At 33.8% G+C, this 14184-nt stretch overlaps 1 long non-coding RNA gene across 2 annotated transcripts; it reads right to left on the reverse strand.

The window, feature by feature from the left end:
- Positions 1-12351: 12351 nt before the first annotated feature.
- LOC116404993 lies at positions 12352-13466 on the reverse strand. 2 transcript variants are annotated; one of them, XR_004218035.1, is made up of 4 exons: positions 13378-13466; positions 13118-13180; positions 12529-12689; positions 12352-12449 (listed from the first exon to the last, which is right to left on the reverse strand). It is a non-coding gene; the product is annotated as an uncharacterized LOC116404993 (long non-coding RNA). The 2 variants fall into 2 exon arrangements; XR_004218034.1 differs by having other exon boundaries at positions 12352-12689.
- Between the last annotated feature and the right edge of the window lie 718 nt (positions 13467-14184).

The raw sequence follows: 14184 nt of genomic DNA on the forward strand, positions 1-14184 counted from the left end.
TGGTGAAGAAAAATAAGGTTGAAACGATTTTGTTTGGGGAGTGGGAAAAATTATGGCCGATGGGGAGAAAAGGGAAGACATGGGGTTCGGTTTACAGGGATTTAACAAAGAGATTGTGAGGAGATTTAAGAGCAACGACAAGAATGGCAGAATGTTAAAACCCAAAAGACTAAATGGCCAATTGAATGTTTAAGCAGATTGATCTGCCTGTTAGTTGTTTTCTTGCTTCTTTACGGAAATGGGGTAGAAAGAGTAGAAAGATAACATAGTTCACTTTGTTCTTCTCTTTATAAAGTAGCCAATGACTTAAAAGAAAGACATTGCACAACAAGTGACCATTAGAAAATAATATACAGAAGAAAGAATAAAAAGATAAGCAGAAATTGGAAGAAGAAAAGAAATGGAAGAAAAATACCCCAAAACTTCAAAATGCAGTATGATCATAACAAATTTGTATCATCATGGACAGATCGAACAAACTCCAAAACAGATTTTGCAGCAGGCTTCCAACTCAAATAAACAGCCTCCATGCTCCCCAAAACGTTCCTAAGAAAGGATTCAGCTCCCTACCAACCAACATGCATCACATCCCATAACTTTCATTTCTTCAAAAACAATGTAACTAGCTCAAGGTAAAAAAAAAAAAAAACAGAAAAAGAACACTAACCAACTTTTAAGGAATCAGCTCCCTGCCAACATGCATCACATCCCATAACTTTAATTTCTTCAAATACAAAGGATTTAACTCAAAGTAAAAAAAAAACAGAACACGAACTCTAACCAACAAAAATAGAAAAACCAACCTTAACCCTTGATCCTTGCAGTCCATCGGGAGGTTCAGCACTGGACATGATCGAGAACATTCGGTTCCCAGCCACAAGTTTGGCCATCGACAAAGATTTTCAGAGGGAAATGAAATTTTTGGAAATGGGCAGTGAACAAAAATAAGGCTGAAATGATTTTGTTTGGAGAGTGGGCAAAATTCTGGCGAGTGAGGAGAAAAGGGAATACATGGGGTTCGGTTTACAGGGATTTTTCTTAATGGTTGTTGGAAGAACAAAGAGATGTGATGAGGTAAATGTAATATTATATCTTCTAACCATTGTCAACTTAAATATGCTTTTGACTATAACAAGTGGGTTTGCTGAAATTGAATGATCAATCCCACGAAAACTCTGAAACCGGGGATCTCGGCGCGCATTTTACTTGACCTAAGCGGCTGGCTTGGCTCCCTCTTTTTTTTCTCTCTCCCTCTCTACCGGCTGCCATGCTGGGTGAAGAACTCTAAGCACCTACTAGGCGGGATCGGGTTTTGCTTAGGCAAGAAAAGCGGAGAGGATCCCCACGAAAACTCTGAAACCGGGGGATCTCGGCGCGCGTTTTACTTGACCTAAGCGGCTGGCTTGGCTCCCTTTTTTTTTTCTCGCTCCCTCTCACAGGCTGCCATGCTGGGTGAAGAACTCTAAGTACCTACTAGGCGGGGGTCGGGTTTTGCTTAGGCAAGAAAAGCGGAGAGGATCCCCACGAAAACTCTGAAACCGGGGATCTCGGCGCGCATTTTACTTGATCTAAGCGGCTGGCTGGCTTGGCTCCCTCTTTTTTTTCTCTCTCCCTCTCTACCGGCTGCCATGCTTGGTGAAGAAATCTAAGGACCTACTAGGCGGGATCGGGTTTTGCTTAGGCAATAAAAGCGGAGAGGATCCCCACGAAAACTCTGAAACCGGGGGATCTCGGCACGCATTTTACTTGACCTAAGCGGCTGGCTTGGCTCCCTCTTTTTTTTCTCGCTCCCTCTCTACCGGCTGCCATGCTGGGGAACTCTAGTGACCCACTAGGCGGGGGTCGGGTTTTGCAACCCTTAGCAGCTTGGTCGTATTGTTTTGTTTCTATCGGCTGTTATGTTGGGTGAAGAACTCTAAGAACTTGCCGACTTTGCTTTCTACCTGACCTAACAATCATATTTTGCTTTCAAACAATCTTATACAAATGTGTATGGCCAAAAGAGGGATTTAAAATTAATATAAAAAAGGCATTAGAATATGGCAAAAAAGGGGATTAAAATTGAGATAAAAAAGAGAACCGCACATATTATTATGTACATAATTCACAATATTCAGAAAATGAACCAAGTGTTCTACTCATTTCTAAGCTATCAATATATGCATTTTCAACATATGTAACATATTCAAAGAACAAATACAATCACAAATCCGAGCTCCGTTCTCATGCGTTAGGCATACATGCTTTTTTATGCTAAAAAGCGAAGTAGACATGGTACTTATTCTAAGCATAGAGCATTGCAAAAGTTTCTAAATTTTGACATTTTTAGCAAAATTTGCAAAATGAAAATTTCCCAAAGGACATGGAATGTGCAAGGCTACAACCCCACCCCCCACTTAAAAATATGCATTGTCCTCAAAGCATTTTAAGCAAGATTCTACGGATGGAAAAAAAAAGAAAAAGGAGAACAGAAGACCTCCCCTTGTAACCTAGTTTCTTCATGGAAGCTTGCTTGCAAAGATCCCAAGTTTGGTTATATTTCATTTTCCTTTATTCCTACAAAAAGAAAACAAGAATTTCCATCGAATTTTATTAAAAAGGTTAAACTAAAAATTTTAGAAAAATGTGCAGAATTGTTTAAGCTCGGTTGCATTTTCTAAGCATCACTTGAATTATTAAAACGACCTAACAAATATTCAATACAAGTTCGTAATTCATAACCTACCAAAAAGTTCAAAAAGATTGTTGTAGGTGTTCCACCAAACCTTTTGTAAATTACATACATCAATAAGAAAGAAGCAAGATGCCCAGTTTTTTTGAACTGCTGTTTTTCTCTTCTTTTTTTTTCTTTAACTTGCTGTAAATTGGAGATGTTTTCCATAACTACTTTGGCTTATGTAATTTACCTTCTCCCTAAATGCAACCATAAATCAAACAAAGTAGATGAATAAATTTACACCACAGAAATCCATCCTATGAAGACTAGAGCGGAGAAAGATGGGATAAGGATAAAGCATAGGAAGAGCAAATACCCGATGGGAAGTAAACTGATAAAAAATACTTTGTGTTGAGAGTAATATATCCGGAACCAATTTTCTGGCAGCCATTAAGATTTACCCACTGCAACTCTGCACACAAATATTTTCTTATAAACAATAATTAACACAATCTAATTGGTATCTTATGGATATAAAAGACAGCATGGATCCATATTGGAAGGATTTCAAATTAGTCTACGAACAAAGAATTTGGAAGGATTTCAAATTAGTCTACGAACAAAGAATTTGGAAGGATTTCAAATTAGTCTACGAACAAAGAATTTGGAAGGATTTCAAATTAGTCTACGAACAAAGAATTTGGAAGGATTTCAAATTAGTCTACGAACAAAGAATTTGGAAGGATTTGTGATCAACTAAGGAGCTCTCGACTTTCTCCGCTGGAATTTACCTTCCTTGGGTACTTATCGACCAGAGACTGGAAGTAGTTGTGCTCTTCGTCCACAGTAGTCATCCAAAGAGCAAGGGAAAGACCACGACGCGCAGTGGAATAGGAAAAAGAGCGTCGAGCACAGCTTTCGTGTCACCAGCAATCGCTTTTCCTTTATTGGTAGACCGAAAAGGCTTTGTCAAGCAGGCAGGCATGATTGTCACTCGATCGACAGTTGAGAAATCCAGCGCTGTTAGGGCTAGGAGAAGAAGATGGCCGTGAATCGCGATTTTGAGGAAGACGAAGAAGATAAGAGAAGGGGAGAGGACGAGAAAGTAGAGAGAAAGAGCCGTTAGAGAAGAAGTAGGGGAAGAAATTCTTTTATTTAAAATTCAATTGCATTATTTATTTATTTATTTAATTTCTTTTTTTTTATTTATTTAATTTAAATAATATACATAAATTTGCAAATTGGAATATATAGTTATATTACTTATTATAGAATATCAAATGAAAATAGTGATTAGAAGAAATGTCTAAAATAAACAAAAATAATAAATATTCAAAAAAAAAAATCTTTAAAATCTGGGGATAGGGATCAACAAGTTATTGAAAATTTTTTCCTCGCCAAGTAGAATTGCTTTATCAACGATTCGATGAATGTATCTATGTTCAATTCGTGTGTGTACATGTATGAATCAAGTTCATTTCGTTAGGATGAGGCTCGTCAATTTAATTAGGGATCGGTCTTATGATGAAACAATTCATTGCATTGATAAATCCAATATAAAAAACCATTTTACCTATACTCATTAGATAAATCCAGTTCCTCAATGAGCGACTATGTGGATAAGATATATTTATGTACATATCTTATTATTTATAATTTATAAGAATTATATACACTAGACTCATCGTGGCTAGTGGCTTACTCAGAAATTGAATCAAATAGGCCTTTTTAACTCAGTGGTAGAGTAACGTCATGGTAAGGCGTAAGTCATCGGTTCAAATCCAATAAGGGGCTTTGGCTTTTTTCATAAAACTCCAGCCGTAGTATTCATATTTGATTGAGGGAAACGTGAGTGAGAGAGAAGGGGAGATGAGGGAAAAACTATAAAGGATTTAGTGAAGAAAAACCCATTTAAAATATATTTGAATTATTTGTGATAAAGCTCATTTAAAACCCAAAACAATTTCTTTATAACTAAAACAAATATTTTGTTTTTAAAATTTAGACTAAAAAAATCAAATTTTACTGCAAAAACTGAGATAAAATTGTCAGTAATGATAAAGCAAAAAAATATATTTTGTTTTTCAAATAATTATAATCCATAATTTTCAAGAAATGTGAAATTTCATTTAATAAGATAAAAAAAATTGTGAACATTAGTTTCCAACTTTGGCAATGGATGAAAGTATTAGAAATTGAAAATAATTGTTGGACATGCATGTTAGCCGTCACCACAAACCAATCCAATTTTTCATTCAAAAATGTTGAATTTATAATTAATGGTTCTCGAAACATTCATACAATTTTTTTTTTTAATTTAACTTACTTAATTTGAGTTTTCTTACGATGTTCATGTCGATATTATACGAAAAATTGTCTTAAATGATAAAATTGCTGAAGATATTCACAAATATAACAAAGTTTTACCGTCTGTTAGTTAGTGATAGAACATGTACTAGTGGTCTATCAATTATCCTCTATGGTTTTAGTTTAGTGGTTATTTATCAAGCTCTTAATAAATTAAATAGTGATTTAACAAATATAATGTAAAAGAATATTCCAAGAATAACCTTGGAGTATCACTTGAATTTTCAAAACGACCTAACAATGCTAAACTATAAGCTCATAACTCATAACCTATCAAAAAAAGTACAGATAAAACAAAAAAACTATTTAAATCTTGAAAAATGAAATATGAGAAAAAAATGAAAAGAGAAGAAATAAATTTTAAAGTATATGTAAATTTTAGATATTAAGTAAAAAAGAGAATATGTAAGTTGAATTTTAATCGGTAAGAATATGGATGTCTAGAAACAAATTTTTAATTTTTTAAAAGTTGATTTATAATCATTTGATTTCTTTAAATTCAACAACATAAACATAAAATGATTTGATTTTGAATTTATCACACCTTACAAATATTTTTCAAATTTCAAATCAAGAGATACTAAGTTTGTTGACCTTACCCACTTGATTGCCATTTTGAGACTTGTTTAAGACTAAGTTTGTTTCACTTGCATACTTGGTTGTCATTTTAGGTCTCAAAGTGCATTTTGCATTTTGAACTTTTTTTTTTAATGGGCTTTATCAAAAATAATTCAAATGGAATTGGCAGATGGCTGAGGGCCTTCGTGAAACGTGGGAGAGAAGCGATAAGAATATGGATGTCTTAATGGTCATAGAAATTTATTATGCTTGGTTTTTGCTTGAAATTTTTTCTATTATTTACTTTATTGAACACACACGAGCACCCGTACATCTGGATTTGTAAGAATATGTATCATTATAAGGTTTCCATCCATCTTTCTTATGCCATCGATGAAGTTTTCGCTTAGATCTTTATCTTAGTTCGGCCTCTTTAAAATGTTACTCCATACAAGGAAGATCGAAAGTTGTGATTACCAAGTGTAGATTTGTATTGTATAGTTGCCTTAGTTATTTTTTTAATTATTCTTTTTAGACGTTATTTTCTTTTATAATTAGTTCTCTTTAGTTAGAATTTCTATTAAATTATACTTACCTATTATCAAATCCTTTTTCCGTAATAAGAGAAAATGGAGTTTTTCTCAAATAACAAAAAGTGATTATTTAAGATAGTATGCTAAAGGGAACACATCCAACTACCATGTTCAGAATATTACCTTTGCCGATTGAAAGTCTTGGATTCTTGGTCAACTTTGAACGCAAATTTTTCTTAGTTGATTAATAAATATCAGGGTAAAAAGATCTTATATTGTAATATTGTTTTGCTTCACTTGCATCATACACTAAAACACAAGATTAAAAAAAAATATTATATTTAGACTTTTGTATGGTAGATTAGGTGTTCTCTTTGAATTGGTGGTTGGTATTGGCTTTCTAATTATGATATGATTTTGGGAACCTTTGAATTATGTTCTTCAAACCTTCTCTCTTCGATTGAAGCTTATTATATTTTATCGTTGTTAGTTTTTTTTTCTCTCCATTTTTTCCCTTCTAATATTTTTATTTGATATATAATGTGCATAAAAGAGAAAGTAGTTAATGTGTTTTACATTGTTGTGTTGTGCAAAGTTGGTGCACTTGGTTCAAATATTTAAGATTTGGTGAAGCACTTGGAATAGTCTAAGTTCAAACTTTTAATCTGTAGGATAATTTACTTTATAAGAATCACACATTTACCTTTTTTTTTTTTTTTTTGAAATAGGAAAGGAGCCTCTTCATTAAGCTGAAAATGAGTAGACAAGACAAAAGATAATACAAAGAAGCCCTAGGATCAGCTAGTGCACTCGGACATCTCATCTAGGTTGACACCCACTTAGCGTTCTCACCATATCGAGACTTAAACCAAAAGACTAAACCAACGACAAGGTTTAGAATAGATCATACAAACTGCCCAATAACTATACAACATAGATTTAAGACCACTAGAAATCCAAAAGAAATAAAATAAGAGTACAGTAGTGGACTAAGAATTAAAAATGAAAGTCGGCAGTTATGACTTATATCTTGTATGGAGAAATCTTTGATGTCTTTTGAAAGAGAGCATCAAGTAGAAGCATTGATTCTAGCCATTTCGACTCGAGTTGTCCAAGAGAAAGCTTTATTTTGAAATGTTAGTTGATTATGTTCAAACCAAATTTCTGGTAAAATGGCCTTTACTGCATTTAACCAAATCAATCTTGGTTTCTTCTTGAGAATGGGACATGAAATAAGCTGGACCGCGTTCTCCTAAATCTATAGTCGAAAATCCAATTCAAATGAAGATAGCCAAGTAAGCCAAAACCAACACTTCTTTGCATGTAGGCAGGAGAAGAAAATATGATGTAAATCTTCTAAAGCATGCAAACACAAGGGACAAACATGAGGAGATAAACTGAGAAAGGGAGGTTTCATTTGCAAAACTTCTGCACAGTTCATAGTCCATTTCGCATTCTCCAAAGCGTGATATTCACTCTTCTAGGGCTTTCTGTCTTCCAAATTGTCGAGTACTTTGTTTTCAAGACTGTGTTAGAACATGTTTGGCTGATTAATAAATTAGTAGAACACACTATTTGGTGTTCTATCATTTTGGTATCGGAGAAATCGAATCTGTGAAGTTCTATATCATGGCTCAAAAGCGAATTGAGGAAAAGTTGGAAATGGTAGATCAAGAAATATCCGGCATTCGAGCAGAATTACATGATCTGCCAACAATCAAGGAAAACATGTCATCTTTGGCGAAGAGTATTGAGAGGTTAGGAGTACAGGCTGAGAAGCAACAACAGCAACCAGAAACACTGTTGAAATATATTGAAGGAATGATCAAAGGGAAGACAACGATGGAAGAAGTACTAGAAGGATCATCAAGTGAGTTGACAGCATGGTTGATGTCAGTGATTGGACGATGATGGGAGGAAAATATGAGGAAAAACATACCAAGTTGGAGGGTGAAGATTCTGCGGGCGACCGAAGCAAATTTAAAAAAATTGAAATGCCAGTTTTTGTGGGAAATGATCCTGATTCTTGGTTGTTTAGGGCTGAGAGATACTTTCAGATACACAAACTGAGTGAGTCAGAGAAAATGACTGTGTCCATTATTAGTTTTGATGGAGCAGCTTTGAATTGGTATAGATCTCATTATTAGTTTTGATGGAGCGAGATATATCCTATTAAAGTTGTCGTGTTACTTAATCGCATTATAACGCAAAGACATTCCTTTGCTCTTTCTTGCATACAAGTTAGTTCCCATTTCTATTTTGTCATCCATATTCCCTCTTATAGAATCTCTAAGCGTAGATATCTAGTGGTAGTTTGTTCTTGTATTTCTTTTATACCATTCGTTATTCTTTAATTCTTTTATACTGCCTAGATAATAAGTAATACCTAAAATTAATATCTTGAATCAATTCCTTATGTTCGACCCGGGATCACCCAAGTAAACCTACCATTTCACTTGCACTTGGACAAGTAGTAAGAAAACTTGTACTCAAGAGGACTTAGTTGCCACACGATATGAAGGTCTAGTGAGCAATTCACATGCAGTTAACATGCTTAGTGATATATCGCCTAGATTGAGTATAATTTTCATTCACCATTTACTAACACTAAGTCCTGATTGTTGAAGAGAAACAACACCTCAATAACCGGAGCGATCGACTTCTATCTTTAGTTATTCGATCTTGAACCTTAATTGCACCGAGAGATGGCCTGGGATGAAACAAATTTACATTTATTTTATTCAGTCTCGAGCATACATTGTCCTAAGATGCTACATTATGAAAGACTTCTGCCTTTAGTTATTCGATCTCAGGCCTTAATTGCACTGAAATGGCTCGGGATGAAAGAATTCTGTCTTTATTCTATTTAATCTTGGGCATACATTACATTGAGATGCTCCGAAATGAAATTTTTTTGCCTTTAGTTATTCGATCTCGACCTTAATTGCATCGAGATGACCCGTTATTAATAAATCACAAAGAAGATATAAATCGCAAGGACGTCTATGGAATTTGTGAAAAAATAATCTCGCATCATGGACTTTTCTTATTTTGTTATACGAACCATAAATATTTTGGATTTTTCTACATTTATGTAAATTACTCTTAAATTAATCTAATTAATATTTAATTGGAAATCACCGCCACTTGGATATAGGAATACGGGAGCATCCCACATTCTCTAAATAACACCCACATATGGAAGTTATTATCTTAATTTAAATTAATGATCACAAATAGCAAAAAAGTTAAAACTATTTACAAAATATAGCAAAAAATTGAAACTATTTACAAAAAGACTCAAATGTGCTATAGAGAATTTAATTATTATGCTAATTAGTTTCAATTTAATTAGTATATTTGAAAATTCCACTTAAATTTGATTAACACTAAAATAATTAGTTAATATATAATAATTATTATTTAAATCACATTTAAATGAATATCTCTCACATAACCAATAGTTTGAATTTAATTAAATAGAATTAAACTAAATTATTAATTAATTCTTCAATTATTTAATTTCTAAATTAAATATTTTATATTTGATTTAATATAGATTTGAATCATACTCATATATGAATTTCTCTCATAACCTATTGTTTGAATTTGTATCATATACGTATTAAATTTTAATCTATAGTTTTATTACAAATTTAATTCATATTAAATTAATATTTGAACTCATTCAAATATTTATTATTTCATAAATTAATTTTAAATCATATACAAAATTAAATTTATATAATAAAGTTCAATTAAAAGATAAATTTTATATTATAATATATCACCATACATTATACTAATTTTCAAAGTAAATATGAACATTTCAAATTACAGTCAATATGTAATAACCTTAATACCCTTTACATACTAGGAAGGGACCTAATAAATTTACATTTCAAAGTGAAATCAATTTATTTACTTTAGTTGTCGTATTATCCTTAAGAGCACCTCATGCCTCCACATCAATAATCATTTTATCTCATTGCAACAATCACCCATATAAATATTGAATCAACATATGGTTCTGTACCTAATGATGAAAAACTTGGCACTGAGCCAAGTATCTCCCCCAATAATCGTAAAGTGATTCATCCTTTCCTTGTGTGATGCCATAGATTTTCTTCCTCACACTAGTAGCATAAAAGGTTGAAAAGAACTTTTCCAAATATTGTCTCTACATCTACTCCCATGAAATAATGCTCCCTGGTGACAAGTAATAGAGCTAATCTTTCACTTCTTCGTGTTACGAGAAGGGAAAAGCTCTCATGTTCGTCTCCTCAAGGGTTATAATGTGAGGACTCATTCCATTGCAAACAATATGGGGCTCGGCTATCGAGAATAATATGGGGCTCGACTATCGAGAATATAACGACTGAACCCTAAGTGGAAGTCCATAAGTTCACTTTAGCAGTTAGCTAAATGAAAATCTACTTATAATATGGAGCAAGCACTAGAAGAAATTTGCTCTTTATTGTCAGTTTAGAACCGACATTAATGGCCTTTGGTGTCAGTTCGGAATTGACATCTATGCTAGCGTTATTAAAGGCCTTTAATGTCATTTTTGCTTTGATGTCAGTTTAAAAATGACATCAAATGCATCATTGATGGCCACTGATGTCGGTTTTAAATCAACATTTTTTATGGCGTAATTGTTGACCTTTACTGTTGGTTTTCCTTTAATGTCGTTTTTAAACCGACATCAAAGCCTTGTTTGTTTTTTTAATTTATTTATTTTAATTATTTTTCATGGTGTCGAAATCGACATTATTTGTTACGAATTACGACATGAAATGTTCGTCATCGAATATTAAAAAAGTATAAAAAATAATTGTTGCATGATTGCTAGCTGTCTACCACTCCATGGCAAACCTTATATATTACTTCCATATTTCACCTGCAAGGCAGAAGATCAACACCTACAAAACAAGCATACACTTCCACACATCCAATGGCAAACTAATACTATTTCTAGCTATATAGAATTCAAACCTACAAAACCAGCACATACACTTCCACACTTCGATGCAAACTAATAATATTTCTAGCTACAGAATTCAACACCTAAAAACCCAACATATATACATTTTTCCACACTTCCATAGCAAACCAATATTTCCATTTCACCTACAAGGAAGAAGATCAACACCTACAAAACAAGCATACACTTCCACACATCCAATGGCAAACTAATACTATTTCTAGCTATAGAATTCAACATGTAAGAAACCTACAAAACCAACACATACATTTCCACACTTCCATGGCAAACCAATATTTCCATTTCACCTACAAGGAAGATCAACCCCTACAAAACCAGCATACACTTCCACACATCCAATGGCAAACTAATACTATTTCTAGCTATAGAATTCAACATGGTAAGAGGCCACAAAACCAGCACATACACTTCCACACTTCCATGGAAAACTACAAAAATACACTTTTCCACACTTTCATAATACTACAAAAATACACATATCAATCAAGTAAATAATATGTAAAGTATTAAAGTATGTGTACAACAAATTCCTCCACTAATACACACTTTCCACATAGTACTACAACAAATACACTCTAAAGTCAACACCTAAAACACTACAATACAACACTTATTCATAAACTACTACAAGCAGAAAACCTCAAAATTAAAGTATGTACAACAAGTAGTACTAGAATCTCGTAGCTTATATATTAAAACAATTAGTATTAGTACTAGTAACTTATATACTACAAAAAAAGTGTAAAAGCTTACACAAATCGGCTAACAAAGCTTGCATATTTTGTTCGAATCTCGTCAATCTCCTCTTGCGTATATGCACTTTTTTGTATTAAACTACGTAAAAAGAAAGGTATGAAAAGAATAAGTTTAGATAATTTATGTAATTTGTAACATATAAAAAGTGAAAGTAGAAACTTACAAGGCTAGTGATGGGAGTACTAGAAATATGCACGATTTCATGTATATACTTTTGGACATAATACCCACACCCAACCGAATCCAATTGACGAGGACACTGCATGTATATAAATTACATACAAATTATTCTTATGTTTCATTGAAAATAATTATGTGTCAATGCAAATTACCTTTATAGGTTTCCATTTCGGATTTGACCGATAATGTTGTAAATCATGCTTAGCTTGCCATGTTTTTAATCCTCTATACATTTGGAAACATTAGAATTAGAAGACAATGAAGTCAAATAAGAAGTAAATCATAAGTCACATTTATGACTCCATGGATGTCTTCGTTAACTTTACTTTGAAGAGAGTCCAAAACATAAACACAGTTCTCTCGAAGATCGATGACATGCAACATCCAATGAAAACTACAATAAACATCTTCAATGTGAGTATACATTTAACCTCAATGAAAAACATAATAATGTGTTAATCTTATTTATTTACCCAGTATTATACGGAATTAGAACTATTTGTTCCAAGGTAGCCGCTTCTAACTGGTTGGCAAAATTTCTGGATCGGAGATCACGATCCTTGATATGTGATGTTATTTTTGCTTGGTCATAACAAAAAACTTGCTTCCACAATCACATTCATCCCAAAGATATCTAAGTAAAAGCAACCTTAGTTAAAAAGGAACAAAATAACTATAGCTATAGTATTGGACATAAAGATGAGTAAAAGATGTTTACTTACGTAATGTATGCTAGGATGCACATATAGCCTATTTCTACCATGCCGCAATAATGGAGCAAGTCCTAACGAGCTAAATAAATGAATTTGTTTTTACCGAATATTAGCTCGTTCATTAGGATGCGAACCATATCTACATCCTTCATATTGTTCACGACATGTCCATATAAGAGCTTAATGGTTCCATTAACATTTATGTAATTTGAAGAATACAGAACATCCTTTGGGGTTGAATGCTCCAAGCACAAACAAAATAATATCAAAACCTAAAATACAATCACAAATAAATATCAAAGCTTCAATAGCATATAAACAAGTCAACGAGGTCATTCAACAATATTACCTAATGCTTGATTTAAAGTCTCTATCTTGCCCTTCACTGGAATAGGTAAACTACAATCTCCTCCTGTGAGCAAGTCCACCAAGATTTTAACATTGGGACCACCATTGCTATCATCAAGTACGGTTGCTATTGCAACAATATTATTAATCGTTCCTATAGCCAATTTGCACGGTGTTTACTTTACAAGTATTAAAAGCATCATTAAGAACAATTTATCCTATAAACATTAAAATTTTAAAAGTGACAACAAAGTTAATTACCTTCACTTCTTCGTTCATAGGTGTGTTGCCCAAATCCTCATCGGCATAGAGATCTATGTTAACACTTCTGATGGACGATCTCAAGTGATTATGACTTTTCTTGTAACTTTTGCTTTTTGATTCATCTTCTACAACTTGAGAACTTGCAATTTTCTCTTTCCCTTTCACTGTCTTGAAATATAGTGATTGAGAGACAAAACCATCCATGCCACGTACACGTCCACCATGCTCCTTAGAGCCCAATGACTCAGTCAATATGTCCTCATCTCTATGTGTTTCAGCTAATGCATCCTATAGAACAATACAAGTATTCATCATTAACTAAGTTAACAAAAGATTAAATATTGTATATAAGTAAATCGCAAGCAAACTTACGATTCGAGAGACACAATCTCGAGTAGCATCATCAAAATAATCATTGTTTTTTCCTTTTCTTGCACACGCACACGCACACACCCACACACACACGTGCACACACACGAACACACGCAAGAACGCATGCACACATCCACAGACACATGCACGCAAACACGCACGTCCACCCATACGGGCACATGCGCACTCACACACACGCACACCCACCTACACGGGCACATGCGCGTACAAGCACATGCACGCGCACAAATGCGCATGCACACACGCGCGCATACATGCACATGCACACACACGAACACATACGCACACACACACACGTGCACACACATGCACTCGCACACGCACACCCACCCACACGGGCACATGCGCACTTGCACACACGCACCGACACACATGCACGCACGCGCACCCATACGGGCGTATGTGCACTCA

This window comes from Cucumis sativus, chromosome 7 (assembly GCF_000004075.3).
Source record: "Cucumis sativus cultivar 9930 chromosome 7, Cucumber_9930_V3, whole genome shotgun sequence".
Lineage (NCBI taxonomy): Eukaryota > Viridiplantae > Streptophyta > Magnoliopsida > Cucurbitales > Cucurbitaceae > Cucumis > Cucumis sativus.